General features: G+C 40.1%; 1 protein-coding gene across 1 annotated transcript in view; it reads right to left on the bottom strand.

Moving 5' to 3' along the window:
* BMPR2 (bone morphogenetic protein receptor type 2) overlaps positions 1-6720 on the bottom strand; it is a 180319-nt gene that overhangs the window by 163822 nt on the left and 9777 nt on the right. The window lies entirely within an intron of this gene.

Below are 6720 nucleotides of genomic sequence, written 5' to 3'. Positions count from 1 at the left end.
ATGTTGACCAGGATGGTCTCGATCTCTTGACCTTGTGATCCACCCGCCTCGGCCTCCCAAAGTGCTGGGATTACAGGCTTGAGCCACCGCGCCCGGCTCTTAGACATTTTTAAATGAAAATAAGTATGGCTCTAAATGAGAGCCAGAAATGTCTGGGTTCCAATGATCAGGCATTTTACCCAATTGATATTAGTCACCTAACTTGCCATTGCACACATAAAATATACTGTAACATATCAGCAGAAGTGTATTTTACACATATAAAATAACCTGCCTCTAAATGATACCTTCAACTAAAATGAGACACTTTCTTTATTTGGAATTCCATGATGAGAGGACAACTTGGCTGTATAAGAGACAGTAGAGTCCAGCAGATAAGAGTGTAGACTGTAGCCGGGCGTGGCGGCATGCGCCTATAATCCCAGCTACTAGAGAGGCTGAGGTGAGAGGATGGCCTGAGTTGGGAGGCAGAGGCTGCAGTGAGCTGAGACTGCACCATTACACTCCAGCCTAGGTGAAAGCCTATCTCGATTAAAAAAAAAAAAAAAAGTACAGATCAGTCAGCTGTGGTGGCTCACGCCTGTAATCCTGGCACCTTCAGAAGGCAAGGTAGGCAAATCACCTGAGGTTGGGAATTCAAGACCAGCCTGATCAACATGGAAAAATCCTGACTCTACTAAAAATACAGAATTAGCGGATGTGGTGGTGCATGCCTGTAAACCCAGCTACTCAGGAGGGTGAGGCAAGAGAATTACTTGAACCCAAGAGGTGGAGGTTGCAGTGAGCCGATATCACGCCACTGCATTCCAGCCTGGGCAACAAGAGTGAAACTCCATCTCCAAAAAAAAAAAAATCTGCTTACTTAAAGACAGCATTTTTGGTAGTTGTACATAAGGCAGAGGCTTTTCTAAGATAACACAAAATCAGATGTCATAAAGGAAAAAAAAGGAAGTTCTATTTGCATAAAGTCATTTATATCATATAAGTAACACCTTTAAATGAGTAAGAAAAAGAAACAAATCATTAGAAAAATTGACATGATATATGAACAGGTAATTCAGAAAAATACAACTAGCCAAGAAGCACATGAAAAGCTTGGATCCACTAATAATTAAAGCACTACAAACAAACAAAATATAATTATTTTGCTCTGGCAAAAATTGAAAAGAATTATATTGCCAGGCGCAGTGGTTCACGCCTGTAATCCCAGCACTCTGGGAGGCTGAGGCAGGTGGATCACCCGAGGTCAGGAGTTCGGGACCAGCCTGGCCAACAAGGAGAAACCCTGTCTCTACTAAAAATACAAAAATTAATTGGGCATGGTGGCTCGTGCCTGTAATTCCAACTACTGGGGGGCTGAGGCAGGAGGATCACTTTAACCTGGGAGGCAGGAGGTTGCAGTGAGCCAAGATGGGGGCACTGCACTCCAGCCTGGGCAACAGAGCAAGACTCCGTCTCAAAAAAAATAAATAAATAAATGGAGATTCTCATACATTACTGGTAGAAATGAAAACCGGTACAACCTGTTTTGAAGAAAATCTGGCAGTACATTTTAAGATTTTAAATGTAAAAGGCCGGGCGCGGTGGCTCAAGCCTGTAATCCCAGCACTGTGGGAGGCCGAGGCGGGTGGATCACGAGGTCAAGAGATCGAGACCATCCTGGTCAACATGGTGAAACCCCGTCTCTACTAAAACTACAAAAAATTAGCTGGGCATGGTGGCGCGTGCCTGTAATCCCAGCTACTCAGGAGGCTGAGGCAGGAGAATTGCCTGAACCCAGGAGACGGAGGTTGCGGTGAGCCGAGATCGCGCCATTGCACTCCAGCCTGGGTAACAAGAGAAAAAAAAAAAAAAAAAAAAAAAAAAAAAAAAAAAAAAAAAAAAAAAAAAAAAAAAAAAAAAAAAAAAAAAAAAAAAAAAAAAAAAAAAAAAAAAAAAAAAAAAAAAAAAAAAAAAAAAAAAAAAAAAAAAAAAGATTTTAAATGTAAAAATTTCCGACCACATGATCTTACTTCGAGTACTGTCCTACAGGAATAATCACAAAACTTTATGTACAATATACACAATATTATTCCACCTTGTTTAGAAGCAAATTCTAATTATACAGATATTTATACAAAAAAGCATTAAAGATTATACACCAAACTATTAACACTGGTTATATCTAGGAAATGGGATTAAAGAAACAGGAGATGATGGGTTTTTTTTTTTCCTGTACTTCATTATCATTTCTACACTTTGCCATCATTATTATTTAAAAGCCCTTTTTACAATGACTTTGTATAATTTTAGAATCTTAAATAACAAAAAGGTGTTGTTTTTTGTTTTTTATTTTTTTGAGACGAAGTCTTGCTCTGTCACCCAGGCTAGAAAGCAGTGGCGCAATTTTGGCTCACTGCAACCTCTGCCTCCCGGGTTCAAGCAATTCTCCTGTCTCGGTCTCCTGAGTAGCTGGGATTATAGGCAAACGCCATCATGCCCGGCTAATTTTTGTATTTTTAGTAGAGATGGGGTTTCACCATGCTAGTCAGGCTGGTCTCAAACTCCTAACCTTGTGATCTGCCTGTCTCAGCCTCCCAAAGTGCTGGGATTACAGGTATGAGCCATAGCACTGGGCCAACAAAAAGTTTCTTAAATTATAAAATCAAAGGCTAAAAGCAAAAACAAGTTTCTATTTTTTTTTTTTAATTTAAAAGACAGAGTCTCACCCTCTCACCCTAGCTGAAGTGCAGTGGCATGATCACAGCTCATTGCAGCCTCCAACTCCTGGGCTTCCAGTGATCCTCCCACCTTAGCCTCCCAAGTAGCTGGGACTACAGACTCACGTTGGGCTAATTTTTAAAAACTCTTTGTAGAGACAGGGTTCTCATTATATTGCCCAGGCTGGTCTCAAACTCTACACTCAAGCAATCCTCCTGCCTTTGCCTCCTGAAGAGTATAGGTATGAGCCACTGTACCCAGCCCAAACTTTTTTTTTTTTTTTTTTTTTCCTGAGACGGAGTTTCGCTCTTGTTACCCAGGCTGGAGTGCAATGGCGTGATCTCGGCTCACCGCAACCTCCGCCTCCTGGGTTCAGGCAATTCTCCTGCCTCAGCCTCCTGAGTAGCTGGGATTACAGGCACGCGCCACCATGCCCAGCTGATTTTTTGTATTTTTTTAGTAGAGACGGGGTTTTACCATGTTGACCAGGATGGTCTTGATCTCTTGACCTCGTGATCCACCCGCCTTGGCCTCCCAGAGTGCTGGGATTACAGACGTGAGCCACCGCGCCCGGCCCAGCCCAAACTTTTAACTGCAAATTACTAGAATTTAATATATCAGCGATTTTCAGTTACTGAATTTAATCTCTTTTCACTAATAGGGCAATGTGAAATATAAAAACTATTAGACGCTTAGAGTAGAATACAGTAAAAATCTAAGACTAATATCTTGCTTTTAAAAAGAAGGACTTAGCAAGGAATCAGTATAACTCAATTTCTTATAAAAATAAGTAAATGTACAAACCATGATTCTTAAAGAACAGCTGTACACAAAATGTCAATGGTATGAGGTTGAGAAAAAAAAAAAAAAGAACAGCTGTATAAATGGAACAAGTTGGTGTGAAAGGCTAAACTTAATTTACAGATTAGCATTCTTGATAACGTTTCATCAAGCTAACACATTGGTATAGCCAAAGGAAAAAATGATTAAATAGCTCAGAAAAGTTATATCTCATATACAATTTTGTTTCCATATATAACATAAATAGGCCGGGCATGGTGGCTCACGCCTGTAATCCAAGCACTTTGGAGGCCAAGGCGGGTGGATCACCTGAGGTCAGGAGTTCAAGACCAGCCTGACCAACATGGTGAAACCCCATCTTAAAATAAATAAATAAAATAAAATAACATAAAAAACAAGAATAAATTCACCTCTTCATATAATTTGAATGTTTTTAATCTTGCCTTTTTTTAAAACCACAATACAGTCATTTCTGAAGTAACTAAATACAAAAAATGTTTCTTCACACTAGATTGACCCCATGGGGTTTTAAACACTAACAATACATGGAAACATTAAAAACTTATCCTCAACTAAATATGTCATCATCGCTCTTCTAACTGGTGTTCTCTTCCAAAACTAAAGCTTTGAATTTTGAATTTTTTTTACTATCTTGTGACATTTGAATGTTACACATAAAACCTAAGACATTTGCTGTCATTTATAGCAATAGAAGAGACTATACCTAAGACATAGTCCAATCTGGACAATTATTCTAGCATGATCAAAATGCCAGTAAGATTTTCAAATGCCTAAAAGATTCCAAATATATACCTTTTTTTTTTTAGATGGAGTCTTCCTCTGTTGTCAGGCTGGAGTGCAGTAGCATGATCTTGCAATCTCCACCTGCCAGGTTCAAGTGATTTCCCCTGCTTCAGCTTCTATAGTAGCTGGAACTACAGGCGCGCACCACCACACCCAGCTAATTTTTTATATTTTAGTAGAGTCGGGGTTTCACCATGTCGGCCAGGATGGTCTTGATATCATGACCTTGTGATAGGCCACGTCAGCCTCCCAAAGTGCTGGGATTACAGGCATGACCCACTGAGCTGGGCAAAGATTCCAAATATTTTATACCTTTAGGCTAATACTATATTTATTATATGAATGTTCCCCTTTGGAGCCATAGGGGCCTGACCCTGTTTCCCAAGTGTCACATTTACTTAGTTTACTCATCTGCAGAATAAAGAAAAATAATAATACTGATCAGTCTGTTTAGAGAATAATAATATAATGTAGTAGACACATAAGGCACTTAGTGACTATACTAAAGACTTGAGAAATGCTCATGTGTCTCTTCACTTCCCCAATATAGATATACTAATTGTAGCCACTGCCAAATTATATAAATAAGTTATCTTAAATCTAACCTCTTATAAAATATTTAATTTTCTGAATTTTTCCTAGTTTGTAAAGTTAAAAGCCCAATAAAAGTTGAGCCAGAGAGAGACTGGCACATGAGGTTATAAATTGCAGAAGCCCAATCGTATACAGTATTTTAAATGACTATTATTTTGAGTGAGATGGGAAGACAATAATTTTAAGCAAAGAAATGTCTTATCTAAGTTATGTACCTAAGAGTCTGGCTGGGCAAGGTGGCTCTCGCCTGTAATCCCAGCGAGGCGGGCAGGTCACAAGGTCAGGGATCAAAACCATCCTGGCTAACATGGTGAAACTCTGTCTATATTAAAAATACAAAAAAAAAAAGGGCCAGGCGTATTGGCTAACGCCTGTAATCCTAACACTTTGGGAGGCTAAGGCGGGAGGATCACATGAGGTCAGGAGTTTGAGACCAGCCTAACCAACATGGAGATACCCCATCTCGACTAAAAATACAAAGCTTAGCCAGGTGTGATGGTGCATGCCTGTAATCCCAGCTACTCCGGAGGCTGAGGCAGGAGAATTACTTGATCTCAGGAGGTGGAGGTTGCAAGATCGCGCCATTACACTTTAGCCTGGGCAACAAGAGCTAAACTCCATCTCAAAAAAAAGCAGGGGGGGTCACTCAGGCTACTATATTGGAAGGAGACTGTAATAAAGCAAAGATGTTAACAGAGAAAACAGAGTCTAACAAAAAAGTACAAGTAAGAGAAGATGGTGGCTTTTAAATTAAGGTAGAAGCACAGTGGAGGTGACAAGTAGTAAGATTCTAGATATATTTTGAAGGTAGAGCCAAGAGTTTTTGCTATCAGATTGGATATGAATGTGAAAAAAAGAGAGGAGACAAAGATACCTCCAATTTGGGACCTGAACAACTGAAAGGATAGAACTGATATTTGCTGAATAGGCTCAGACATAGGAGAAACAGGACTGGTGAAGAAGCTTCAGAAGTTCAGTTTTGGACAAATTAACTTTGTGATGAATATGAGACATCCAAGTAGATATGACAGATACATAGTTGGCTATATGCAACAGAATTTCAAGGTAAGAAGTCTGAGATAGAAATAAATTTGAGGCTGGGCACGGTGGCTCATGCCTGTAATTCCAGCACTTTGGGAGACCAAGGCGGGTGGATCACAAGGTCAACAGATCGAGACCATCCTGGCCATGGTGAAACTCCACCTCTACTAAAAATACAAAAAAATTACCTGGGCATGGTGGTGCACACCTGTAGTCCCAGCTACTCAGGAGGCAGAGGCAGGAGAATCACTTGAACCCAGGAGGCAGAGGTTGCAGTGAGCTGGGATTGCACCACTGCATTCCAGCCTGGCAACAGAGTGAGACTCCGTCTCAAAAAAAAGAAAGAAAGAAATTTGAAACTTGTCCGCCTTTAGAAGCTATTTAAAGCCATAAAACTGGATGAGATCACCAAGAAGGTGAGTGTGGACAGAAAAAATAAAAGGGTTAAAGACTGAATCCTGAAACAATACAATATTTACTTTAGGGACATAAAGAGAAACTGTCAAAGGAGATAGTGAGGTAGGAGAAAAATCAAGAGAGAATAGTATCTTAGAAGCCAAATGAAGAAAGCACTCGAAGGATGAAAAAAAAAAAGGATTAAACTGGCTCATGCTGGTGATAGGTCAAAACAAGAACTTGGAAATAAACCACGAAACAAGCAGGACATATGCACAAAAGTATTCAATATGGCATTGTTTATTAGAAAAGAAATACTCAGCCAGGCGCGGTGGCTCAAGCCTGTAATCCCAGCACTTTGGGAGGCCGAGGCGGGTGGATCAC

Source organism: Cebus imitator, unplaced genomic scaffold (genome assembly GCF_001604975.1).
Source record: "Cebus imitator isolate Cc_AM_T3 unplaced genomic scaffold, Cebus_imitator-1.0 Scaffold101, whole genome shotgun sequence".
In the NCBI taxonomy this organism is placed as follows: Eukaryota; Metazoa; Chordata; class Mammalia; order Primates; family Cebidae; genus Cebus; species Cebus imitator.
Note: the sequence above shows the minus strand (reverse complement) of the source record. Positions and strands in the feature narration are given on the sequence as shown.